Here is a 14,542-nt window from a genome sequence, read left to right on the forward strand (position 1 = left end):
CGTACAGTAATGATCCAGGTCACATTTCCTCTCGGAGCTTTCCTCTGAAGTGCCTTTCAGTTTGCCGTTGCCATAGTGATGCTTCCCAAGCCTATTCTGTAACATATGCATCATCAGCTTTAAAGCCAGGCCGGGTGCAGGGGAGGCGGGGTCATGTGCTGCAAAAAGAGATTATGAGGACGTGTGGGCTACACTGTCATGTAATGAAGAGGAGTTCTATCTATCTATCTATCTATCTATCTATCTATCTATCTATCTATCTATCTATCTATCTATCTATCTATCTATCTATCTATCTATCTATCTATCTATCTATCTATCTATCTATCTATCATTTATATGAACATATTATTGTGTTACATTATCCAAAGTTATAGTCATTTGTATTGTGTATGTTGCTGTTAAAAGGACTCATATGATGTCTTCTCTTTTGACATTTATATAATGAGTTAGCAGCTCGGCGGTAAAGTAAAGGACAGCAGATGGTTAATCTAAGCAGATGTCTCAGCTAAGCTGTTAAACCATGACGGATGAGGTCACTCAGTTTGGTCCCTTAATGAGTCACTAACACAATTTAATTATGATTCATAACTCTACAGTTTTTCTTGAATTTCTTGAATCATAAAATAAATGTTATTTTTTTTTAATAATAAATAGCCTACTTCATTGTGTTTTGGTATCTCAAATCACATCAGATACTCTGGCACTTTTATATTTTAAACACATTTCATGACAACAAATATCAGTAGGCTAGTTTTTGGGATGTTAGGATCACTTTTGTCCAACAATTTGGATGTTCTCAAATGTGAAGGTAGTACAACTGCAATCATGATCCTTAAAGAGGATGTATCTTGAAAATCTGACTTTTTCCATGTTTAAGAGGTATAATTGGGTCTCCAGTGCTTCTATCAACCTAGAAAATGTGAAAAAGATCAACCCAGTAACTTTGTTTTGGTATACCATTCCCTGTAAGCATGTAAAAAAAAGCTCACTGAAATTTGGTTCCCTTGTGATGTCAGAAGGGGATAATACCGCCCCTTAATCTGCACTATCCAACCACAGCACTGCCATTTAGTGCAGAGATCAGTTCACTTGCATTTTAAAGGACACAACCAAAAACGGCACATTTTTGCTCACACCTACAAAGTGACAATTATAACATCCTATAATAAATTATCTATATGGGATTTTGAGCTAAAACTTCACATATATACTCTGGGGACACCAAAGATTTATTTTACATCTTAAAAAAGCTTTGGTGCATTTCTCACATCACTATTTACATTTACACAACAGTTAATGCAGTTCTCAAAACAATTAGTACAAAATGCTTTTTGATAATCTGCAAAAGCGTGTCACTTGCTCAAAATGGATAGGTCATTCCTCAAAAGCAAGTATTCATGTCAATGAAAGTGTCAGTGTCATCAAAATAAAAAGTACTGACACCATTGTTTATGAACAAGATAGTCAAATGGCTTAGTCATGTTTTCATTATAACAGTTTACTCTATAAATGTTTTCCAATGCAAAAAGATCAGATCTTGGTGACACTACCTGAAAATACTAAAGACAGCACTATATACTATTTGCACAGCTATTTGAAAAATACAGTAAAGTTACACATTACTGTATTTAGTGAGGTAACTAGACACTGAATATGTATGTTTCACATTTTTACTGCATATGCATTGTGCAAAAAAAAAACTTTAGGTACCTTTGGGTAGAGCTGTGCACAACTGTAAACAATGTTGCAGTACATATTGAAACTGAACATACAACACACATGGTACTGTAAACATTCTTGCACATCCAGACATTCCTCTCTGTCTGGCCACATCATTTCAGAAATTGTTCAATTTAGGAGATATTTTTGGAAAAAAAGATTTTAAAAAATGATTTTGACGACCAGTTCAACATTTTTGTATCTAATGACTCAAGCAATGAAATGAGGACTCTTAGTTTTATATGGAATGACTATTCAGCATTCACAAGTATAGTTAATTTTGACTGACATGACATAAACAAATTATAATATTATAAAACAGCAGAAAATTTTATGAAAGCAATTGATGCATGTCCAAATGCATTTGCAATTTGTTGGAAGGAATGAGAAACTGCTACTATGATGTGCACAAATGACTAAATGTTGTGAAGGTTGAACTAACTGTTGTGCAAATGTAAATAGTGATGTGAGAAATGCAGCAAAGCGACTGAGAAAAACTGTAATACTGTAAATAATAATAAAGTAAAACCTCTTTTGCTTAAACCAAAAGACAGACAGACATTGTTGTTCATAAACTTAAATGTAAATGTTAGTCAATAGATTTAAAACTGTTGTCTCTCCACCAGCAGGTGGAGACCTCTAACTGCTAGCCGTGACTGTTGTAGGTTCAGATTGAAGCTGTGCTTAAAAAAATGAAACTGCTGGTTAATGTCACACTGTTTTGTCAAGGTTAGACTGACATAAACCGACAGATAAAGAGACTGATTAATTGATAGAAAGATCTGTCACACACACACACACACACACACACACACACACACACACACACACACACACACACACACACACACACACACACACACACACACACACACACACACACACACACACACAGACAGACTGACAGACAGACTGAGAGGTCTATAGGAAAGAGGGACAGCTACATAGCTACACAGATGTTTGATAGATCATCTATCAGACATACATGCATACATACACACCGCAAAAAAATGATTTTCAAGAAAAAAAATTCTTAGTATTTTTGTCTTGTTTTCGGTAAAAATATCTAAAAATTCTTGAATTACAGTTTTTTTCGATTGCTAAACGCCAGTGGGCACAACTGAAGTCACATGTGCAAAACTCTAACTACAGTCTGCACAGCAGCAGTTCATGTGGACCAAACTCTAGTTCGTTTTTCATTGCTTGAACACAGTTTTCAAAACTCTACACACTTATCCCATGACTTTAAACACAACCTGCACAACACTGTGAATTTACAGCACTTTGTTCAAATGCTAACACACTGCTGTCAAAACTGTGAACCACACTTTCAAAACAGAATTGATTTCAGTCTTGTGCCTTTCAAACACTGCTGACTGCAATTTCATATAAATATAAATTCCAATTTCATATATATATTTCATATATATAAAATATTACCTTTCATATAAATATGATGTGTATATATATATATATATATATATATATATATATATATATATATATATATATATATATATATATATATATATATATATATATATATATATATATATATATATATATATATATATATATGTAGAGCTCAGAAAAAACTAATTTTGGAAATGGAACAAGGAAGACAGGTTTGTGGAGGGAGAAAGGTGGCATGTAGTGGCCTGATGCTAGAGAGAGGCACGATTAGCTACTCAATTATAAAAAAAATTTCATATATGAATTACAGTATGTACTTTTAGTTTCTACCTTTTTTCTCATTACTGTAATTCCATAAATAACTCCAGACTATTGAAGCAAACTGCAAATTTTAATTTACCTTAAAGAATTGTTCTGTTCTAAAAATTTCAATAAATCATGTGATAAATCAATCAATAAATAAATAATTATTTGAAGAAAACATTACTTTGTATGAAGTCACTGAAATTGTTCAATCTGTAAAGATAAAAAGTTAGTATTTTGTGTATTGGTGTTTGATGTTAGTGTTTTTCCTCTCAGTGTGTTGTGAGTGACAGTGTGTGTTATCTCATTGAGGGCTGTGTTTAGTGTTTGGCTGCACTGAGCTGTTTTGAGTCATGTGTTTAGAGTTGTGTTGCTTGAAGTGAGTTTTGCAGGTGATATGTACAGTTTAGCTCACCTGACTTTTGGTATTGCAGACTTTAGTTAGAGTTTTGCACATGTAGCTCCAGTTGTGGCCACTGTCGTTTGGCAATCGAAAAAAACTGTAAATTAAGATGCATTTTCTTGATGAGCAAAATGACCCAAGAAAATAAGTCTAGTTTTTAGAAAGAAAAAAAAAACATAATAAATTTGTGCTTAAAGCAAAAAAATCTGCCAATGGAATAAGAAATATTTTCTTGAAATAAGTTTACTTTTTTCATAAACACTTAATTCAAGAATTTTTATCTTATTCCAATGGCAGATTTTATTTTTTATTTTTAAGCACAAATTCACTTAAATTTTATATTTTATGTCTAAAACTAGACTTATTTTCTTAGGTCATTTTTCTCATCAAGAAAATACATCTTAATTTAAGAATTTTTAGATATTTTCACTGTAAACAAGACAAAAATACTAAGTGAGAAAGCCATTTTTTACAGTGTACAGACAGATTTATCAGACAGACAAAATGTAAAAAAGTCAAAGCAGAAAAGCAGACAGATAGATCTTTTAGAAAGAGTGAGCCAAATAAATACATGAGGAGAGAGAGAGAGAGAGAGAGAGAGAGAGAGAGAGAGAGAGAGAGAGAGAGAGAGAGAGAGAGAGAGAGAGAGAGACAAACAGACATCTGATATATCATCTATCAGACAGACATACAGGATGACGGACAGAACAACAGACAGATTAAGAAAAAGATATATCAGAAAGAAAGACAGTTACATAACATGGGCAGGCAACCAGAAAGAGAGACAGACAGATAGTATATCAGATATATATATATATATATATATATATATATATATATATATATATATATATATATATATATATATATATATATATATATATATATATATATATATATATATATATATATATATGAAGAGTTTGGTTCCAAAACGCAATAAACGCCATTTTTGAAAAAAATGAGTTACTGCCAAAATCAGTATTATATCAGGTCAGTAGTTAAAAGTAAATTCTTAATTTTACGCAAAATCCAATATCCGCCGTGTTATTCTGTCATCTTTTCTCCCTTTTTTCCCAAAATGCGACAAACGCCACTCCCACTTTTTTACAGAACGCAATAGGTGTGTTCGAGATCATCTGGCGCTGCGTAGACCGATCGGCGAGGTTTGCCGCTTGCAGTCGAGGGAGGAACTGAAGACGGAGCCGTCAAGCCGGACACCTGCTGCTTGCCGTAGTGACGTGTGCGCCGTGTTTCCTTGTTTGTAATCGCAAATGAAGTGACTTAGATGCTGAATTTGATAAAAACAAACCTTTTAATAAAAAGTTGCAACCAGAAACATTTTATATCGAATATTTTAATTGCTGCTTATACTGTATACCCGAAAATAACGGGAAACAAGCATATATTATTAAAATACCAATAGAGTATGTTATTTTCATTTTTATTTTATTACACGACACAATATAACATATTTAAGGATATTAAAGTGGTTTTTCCTGTTTTAAAACATGAAATTATAATGTTTATTAGTGAAACTAAAGGTTGGATTAAACTTGAAACGCACGTGATCGTTGTCATCAATGAGGCGACCAATCAAGTAAAGCTGTTACGTCATCACAACTCCGGGCAGCCGCTCTGGAGAAGCTGCACCGGCTGAGCTAGCCGGCTACTCTCGCGGTACTTAAAAACCATATGACACAGTCACGTGCCTGCAGCGCCAGCTGAAGTCGGACAAAAGTACTAACCAAAATGCACTGATTCAAGTCAGCCCCCGATCGGTCTGCGCAGCGCCGCATGAAGTCGAACACACCTAAAAACTCCATTTCTGATATTACAGCCCACCAGTCACGCAATGTAAACAAACAATGGCGGACGCGCGTAGTACACGGAGTCCTGGTTTTCCTCATCTACTTTGTACTACGTGATCAACAAACAAAACAAAATAATACTTTAATTGCATCGCTAAACCTGTGATGGTTTTCTGTGATGGGAAAGAAACGTAAGCCATCAGCATCTAACAATTTCCCTGAGAGGCACTCGGGAGACGGGTGCTTGTTCTCCCGACAGCATCAAGCTTCTCATGCTAACACATTGACCCCAGAGGATCTTATGAAAAACTGTACATAATTTTACTCAAAGTCAACGAAAATCGAGCAGGACCAAAAACATTTTACAGTCGATCGCTGTGAAAGACGTTAAGCGAAGACGTCAAGTAACCGCAATGACAGGGTTCTTAATATGACAAAGTAAGTGTTTTGATTAATAACATTAATGTTTATATTTTTAATTAGTGTGTACAACTAGTCAACTAAATGAATATAACATGGCAAAGATGAATGCACATTTATATAGGCTATTGATTCAATAGATTTATAGCATTTTGAATAAAAACTCATGGATTTATTGCATTTTGTGGAAAAAATAATCCGTTTTTATAATAAATCTTTGAAAATCAACTTATGGATTTGAATTTTTTATGTTTTTATAACCTAAAGATGCTGTGTGAAAGTTTGTAACAGAAAATAGTTGTTTTCATCTTGTCACTTTCTTGGTATAGAAAACACGTTTTTACCAAAATTTGTCAAAATGGATTTATTGCGTTTTGGAACCAAACTCTTCATATATATATATAGATAGATAGATAGATAGATAGATAGATAGATAGATAGACAGACAGACAGACAGACAGACAGACAGACAGACAGACAGACAGACAGATACATAGCTACATGGAAAGCAGCCAGACAGACAGATGATCAAACTGAAAGAGAGACTGCTACTTAGACAGATATATCTATCAGAGAGACAGACAGACAGATAGTTCTGAAATAGATAAACAGACAGACAGACAGACAGACAAATAGACTGCTACATAGCTACATAGGCAGGTAGGCAAAATTACAGACAGATAGATCTGAGATAAATATATAAATCAGAAAGAGAGACAGACAGACAGACAGTTAGTTCTGAACATCACTGAAGATTTCCTAATTTCTGCACTGAAAACTAAATGACAAATCTGTGGTGTAACTCTTAAACGTGCAACACATTTCATTCTTTAGTATTAGAGGAATTTCCCTAAAAGAAGGAAATGGACCTAAAAAACAGAACCCAGCCTGCGAGTCACGGCACAAACTCACTCACTGTGATCATGATTCACACGTGTGCATGTATCAAACACCAACAGACCGGATGATATATTCAAACTGTGATGTCAAGAACTAAATGTTCTAAAGTCACTGCGAAATCTTACCAAGTTGACTGGTGTATCTATAATTTTACGTTTCATTTATAAATAAATATTAGGATAACATTTAAAATAAAAATAGCACAATAATTCTGAATAAGAAAAGGGAAGTATGAATGCAGATCGTGTGATCTTTGAGGGGCATTTGCTGACATAAGCTTTTCTTAACTGGCCTTTGCTCAAGGAGACGTACAGTATATCATCTTAACTAAACTAAACTAAACTAAACTATGATCCTGGATGAAGCTGTTTATAATGGGGACTGATTAGGAATCTACACCTGATAAATTGTCAAAAAGGAGCTGCTCATAATAGTGCACAAAATTGCCAATAATTCCTCATGTCCACACCCTCGTCTTTCGGTCAAGGTTTTAGGGCACTTCATATGTTCAAACTCTTCATTGGCTCTAGGCAGAGTTTGGCACAAATATAAAAAGAGAGTTAATAGAGTCCCTTGATATTTACCCACTTACGTTGCGTTGTTTTCTGGTCTTGGGCCTTCATTGCTGCCTGCAGCAATGTTTTCTGCTTATTTACTTCACTGAGATAACTGCACAAACACTCAGTATCAATGCAACATATCTGTTCAACAGTATGAAGAAAGCCCAGCATGACCAGTACTCTCAAACCCTGGAGTGCTTTGGTTTACTGATCTTTCTCTTCAGACTCACCCTTGTTTATGTGTGCAAGCTGATCGTCATGAACTCTATAGACCTGCTGTGATATCTTAATCTCTATCTCTTGTACCAGCTGTGAGAGGAATGTATGACATTTGGGTGAGGTTCTATAGCTGGATTTCTTTATCTGAATTATTTGATGTTTTTAGTTAGATCTGCATAATATGACAACTAAAGCACCATATGGTGCATAATATATATATATATATATATATATATATATATATATATATATATATATATATATATATATATATGTGTGGATTTTACAGACAAATACTGGACCTACATACATTCACCTAAAGGATTATTAGGAACACCTGTTCAATGTCTCATTAATGCAATTATCTAGCCAACCAATCACATGGCAGTTGCTTCAATGCATTTAGGGGTGTGGTCCTGGTCAAGACAATCTCCTGAACTCCAAACTGAATGTTAGGATGGGAAAGAAAGGTGATTTAAGCAATTTTGAGCGTGGCATGATTGTTGGTGCCAGATGGGCCGGTCTGAGTATTTCACAATCTACTCAGTTACTGGGATTTTCACACACAACCATTTCTAAGGTTTACAAAGAATGGTGTGAAAAGGGAAAAACATCCAGAATGCGACGGTCATGTGGGCAAAAATGCCTTGTTGATGCTAAAGGTCAGAGGAGAATGAGCCGACTGATTCAAACTGATAGAAGAGCAACTTTGACTGAAATAACCACTCGTTACAACCGAGGTATGAAGCAAAGCATTTGTGAAGCCACAACACGCACAACCTTGAGGTGGATGGGCTACAACAGCAGGGTACCACTCATCTCCACTACAAATAGGAAAAAGAAGGCTACAATTTGCACAAGCCTTCAACCAAAATTGGACAGTTGAAGACTTGAAAAATGTTGCCTGGTCTGATGAGTCTCGATTTCTGTTGAGACATTCAGATGGTAGAGTCAGAATTTGGCGTAAACAGAATGAGAACATGGATCCATCATGCCTTGTTACCACTGTGCAGGCTGGTGGTGGTGGTGTAATGGTGTTGGGGATGTTTTCTTGCCCCTTAGTACCAATTGGGCATCGTTTAAATGCCACGGCCTACCTGAGCATTGTTTCTGACCATGTCCATCCCTTTATGATCACCATGTACTCATCCTCTGATGGCTACTTTCAGCAGGATAATGCACCATGTCACAAAGCTCGAATCATTTTTAAATTGGTTTCTTGAACATGACAATGAGTTCACTGTACTAAAATGGCCCCCACAGTCACCAGATCTCAACCCAAAAGAGCATCTTTGGGATGTGGTGGGACGGGAGCTTTGTGCCCTGGATGTGCATCCAACAAATCTCCATCAACTGCAAGATGCTATCCTATCAATATGGGCCAACATTTCTAAAGAATGCTTTCAGCACCTTGTTGTATCAATGCCACATAGAATTAAGGCAGTTCTGAAGGTGAAAGGGGATGTTCCTAATAATACTTTAGGTAAGTGTATGTGCATACACATATTTCCAGATAGGCTACAGTATGTATCAATTATATGACACTTTCAGTGGACAACTTGAATTACAACTTAAATGACAAATACAATGAATGTTTTTATAAGTATTGGTCACTGTTTAGATCTGTTTGTGGGTTTTGTAAATATTTAACCAATGAAAAGTGTTTAAAGTCCCTCCGTAGTCAATCATTTTATCAGTTAAAACTCTTTTTGAGCATCATAATAGCATATGTAAATGTTTTTCCTGTAATGGTACTTTCTTCATGGTCATAACTTGAATGGAACTCTATACTCTTAAAAATAAAGGTGCTTAAAAGGTTGGTGATGCCATTGAAGAACCTTCTTTAGTTCCTCAAAGAAGAATTTAGTCAAAGACTCTTTAAAGAATCATTTCTTTGTACATTTTTATAGTCTGAAGAACCTATTTTCACCATAAAAAGCTTTTGTTAAACAGCAGGGTTCTTCAGATGTTTTGGGTGCTTTAAAGAAGCATCTAGACAGAAAATGTTCCTCTATGGCATCATGAAGCCTTGATTTTTAAGAGTGTACACCCTTGCCTCATTTAGTAGGGGAGAGCGGGGTAAGTTGTCACACGGGTAAGTTGTCACACTGTTAATAACTCCAACACTAGAGGCTCTATCTCAAAAATCAAATAGCCACTTTATGTGACTTCTTCTTCTATAGTGAACTTCCTGTTCACATGTGGTCAAGATCACTGTAATCTGAGGTTAGCACAATTTTCTTATTTTTCTGCTTAAAAAGTAAAAAAAAATCACTTTACATTTTATGCAATACAACTTTGTTAGGTGTGAATGTTTAAAATGATTATTTTGCACAAAATAGAGGAGACCGTAAAGTGTCTTTTGATACTTTAGCTAAAGTGATATGATGAGCTAAACTTGAGATTTAGACAACATTAGCACACAAGTAAGTATGGGGCAAGTTGTCTCAATGACTTTGGGGCAAGTCGTCACATCTGACAACTTGCCCCTGTACAAACAAACACATCGAACATGCTCAGAAAACATGATATAGAAAAGAATAAGCCTCAATCTAGCAAAAAGCTGTTTCAAAAGAAAGGGAAGCAGAAATCTGGACCTATGAAAAACAAGGCAGCTAAAAGAAGAAAAATCATGCAAGAGTCATCATCAGATGATGAAGAGTGCTTCTGCCTCGTCTGTGTAGAGCCATTTTCAAAGAGTCGTCCAAAGGAGACCTGGGTAAAATGTGTAAAATGCAACAATTGGGCCCATGATGCTTGCACCTCAGGCCAGGCAATTTATGTGTGTCAGAATTGTGATTCTGGAGATGAGTCCTATTAGTCATACAGGGCATCTGTTTTGTTCAGAGGTTAAACATGTTAAGTTAAGCAAGTTATCTGCAGCGTTCCATTCAGTTATCTGGTTTTATGTGAAAGCCATAGAACATTTGAACCAAAGTTCAAAGTAAAGTGGTCTTGCCACTTAATTGAAATGTGCATTATTTGGATTGAAATAATTGTTTTTCCAGATTCTCCAGGCACGGATGTTTATATTTCCAGTTTGGTTTGAGTTTAAAAATTAAAATCAATATTCACAATTAAGTAGTTGTGTTCTTATTTTTAGATAATCTAGTGTGACAACTTACCCGCCCTAGTGTGACAACTTACCCTCCGATGGGGCAAATTGTCACAAGTGCACAGTCACTATTCAACAGTCTACAACTCTGTAATGAGATAAGATATAAAGATGTTATGAATACAACATATGTGCCCAAGACTTCCTTCTTTCATTTGGTATGAGATTTATACCATTTTGATGTATGGTGCTCAGTAAATGTTAGACAGTGTGAAAAGTGTGACAACATACCCCGCTCTCCCCTATATGTGGATCTATTAATATGCAAATTAGTCCCTGCTTGTACTCAATCTCACAGCTGGCTAGTGATGCCACAGTTACTTTGAAAAAGTAATCTGATTACTGATTACTCCTTTAAAAAGTAACTAAGTTACTTCACAGATTACTTGATTTTAAAAGTAACTAAGTTAGATTACAAGTTACTTTGTTAGTTACATTCCAGTAGCTGCCAACACCCCCACTGCCTCAACATTTAAAATGACAACCGGTTTTGCCAACACTAACTTTATTGAAAGTGCATTTTTAACAGTAACGTCAACAATGTATCTCCTGACATTTTAAGTTGAACTGTTGCGTTTTAAAAAACTAAAATATATATAATATAGTCTTTCTTGACTTCACTAAACATAAATAGGGGTGAGCAGGGGCCATTTTCAGAAAAACTTAATTTTAAAAGTTAATGTTTTAGACAGAGATATATTTTTTGCTGTGGTCAATAACTCACAAGTGTGGTCTATCAAAACCAGCTGGAATTTTGAACAAATGTAAAACGACTTATGTATAATTTCACTTTAAACAAGAGTAGTGAATTGTTACTTTTGACCTTGACAGCAGGGACGAAAGTAACACACAGGTGGGTCAAAAGTAACACAACAAAACATGATGGATTTTTGTGTTACACTTGTTTTTATTAAATATATATTACTATGACCTCTTTAATATGTAACTGCAAACTTATTTTGTCATTTATCTTTGTAAAAAATAATTAAATTACATTTTTATTTTAAATTTCAGTTTTATCAAATGTTTCAAAAGCAACCAACAGTACAAACTTAATTGCTGAGACTAAAAAAAAATTCAATAGTTTGAACACTATGAAAATAAAATTAAATCAAATTAGAATAATATCAATTTTTTTACCATATTATACACAGTATTAGCAGCGGGACAAAACTAACAAGTGTTACTTTTGACCCGACAGGATCTACTTACTCTATAAACTCGACTTACTTTTATTTTGAAAAACTGAGAAGTCTTCAGGATGTTATATACTTTGTAGATTTATCAGTATTGTAGCACATGAAACGAGAAAACAACGCGTTGTAAGAAAAAAAGACCGCTTTTGGAATGTACTTATCATGGTTGAAAACACAGTTCTGGATCTACACGCGGAAATCGGTGAGTAAATAACGCGATATTTGTCAACTCTTTCAGAGGTTATGTGCTAATATGCTGTCATAGTGAGATTTAGATGTTATCAGGGCTCGGAGAAAATCGCTTTGTTACTTTCGTTCTTCAACTCTCCCACACTTACTGGTTTTGCACTGAAGTCCAGCTTTTGTTGTTTGGGTGGATGAACTCTTCTCTCTCTATTGTACGTTGTTTACGTTTGTGTCGCTTACACGTGACCTGAATTGTCCTCGTGCTGAAAACGTGACTTGTCGCACACCTGACTTCACTTCCCGAGACGCAAGAAGAAATATACAAGAAAATATATATTTTACTAAGGAAAATTTCAAAAATAGTAACGCACAGTGACTTGGATAAGTAACTTTAATCTGATTTACTGGTTTGGAAATATTAACGCGTTAGATTACTCGTTACTAAAAAAAGTGGTAAAATTAGAGTAACGCGTTACTAAGTAACGCGTTACCGGCATCACTGCAGCTGGCCATAGATATAAATATGCAAATTAGTCCCACTTCCACTCTTTTGCACAACCTCAGACCATAGATATAAGTAGCATGCATATTTTGGACCATCTCTAAAAGAAATGAGAAGTGGAAAGTGTGTCCACACCATTGTTATTTAGGCAATGTTGTCTTAAATAATCTGATGTGCATAACATTTTATCTTTTATAACATGAGAGAAAACCTGTGGGCCCACATAGCTTCAATAAAGTGTATAATTTGTAGATTGATGAAAATGTAATGCAATGCACCAACACAATCTCATGGCAATTTGTATGTATTTTATGAGGTGGCTAATTGGCATTAATTCATACAACCACATTCTTACGTTTTGGTACGATTTGCTTTGCCCGGTGACGTTGGGCTTAGGGGTAGGGTTTTATTATTGCTTTTTGTAATAATTGTACAATTTGCTTCGTACAAATAAGCCAACTTGTAAAATACTTACGAATTGCCATGAGATTGTGTTCATCACATTACATTTTCATCATCTTATAAATTATATACTGTATAGTAGCTATGTGGGTGCTCAGTTTTTACGTCCCATTACGAATTCCCGTGAGATCAGGCTGGATGCACTAACTGCGTCCAATGACGGTGAAGTCAAAAACCTTGTAACTCCTTTTGAGCTCAATTTTGGTAACATGTTAATAATTGAATGGCACACAAGTGTCTGGCCATATATAAAGCCACATTATACCACGTGTCTGTTGAATGCTTTATTCTGATTGGCTGAGAAATGCTCCATGGGTGTAAACCGCACACCTGACCTGTCAAATGTCTTAAAAATAGGCACCAGAAAAGTTTTTGTGGTAACCGTAGTATAAAAGGAATAATTGACTCTGGTCCTTTGCCATCTTGCCGCATTGCCACCTTGGGTGTGCATTATTTTCTTATAATTCAACGGCCCGTCGTCAATTATTCCTTACATATAAACTTTGACAACAAAGTTAAAAATAGTTTTTTTTTAAGTCATTTTAGTGCTTATGGAATTGAAGGGATTCATAGAGGTGACACGTGACGTAAGATCTTAAAACATGATATTACGACACCTTCATGGCATGCTGTACAATATGCTGTACTTATTGACCTTCATGTGTGATCAAAGTCTACAGGTGACTGAGGTTTGCAGCAGGCATTGAAGTCTAATCTCCGCTCACATTATTACTTTCTTCTGATCTTGACTTACTGTACCAGAGGACACTCCCCGCATTCTCTGTAATCTAACAAACTATGCCTTGGTAGCACAAAAAAGATTCTGTTTCAATGTACTAATTTATCTGTCATATACTGTCCATACTTACATATGAACGAGTACATCATTTTCAGATTAAAGTGCATATTCTTATGAAAAAGTTTTTTTTTAATTATTTACAGCTATCAGCATATTCCAATGACATGATTGCGTTGCTATCTTTTCCTTCCACACATCATCAAACTTATTTCCTGATGTTATGCAACTGCCTGTATCCCGTTTTAATATTTCCATTTGTGTCTAAACTGCTGGACGATGGATTTTACCGTTGTCCCCATTTTTGTTCTTTGAAGTTGAGAGAAATAATTGTATGGGGTTTAGGTTAAGCTGCAGAGACAGAGCTGGACAGATATGTCATGTGACAGGACTTTAAAGTTGCTATAGGGAATTATTAAGCTGAATATGTTGCAGTGGAAAGACTTGTTTTTTTCTCTCTCTCTCTTGATCTTTTAATTGTGCTGACTTAAGTTTCCATAATGACTCAAAGTTCTGCAATATTTGTCTGAATGC

Source organism: Misgurnus anguillicaudatus, chromosome 18, assembly GCF_027580225.2.
Source record: "Misgurnus anguillicaudatus chromosome 18, ASM2758022v2, whole genome shotgun sequence".
NCBI lineage: Eukaryota > Metazoa > Chordata > Actinopteri > Cypriniformes > Cobitidae > Misgurnus > Misgurnus anguillicaudatus.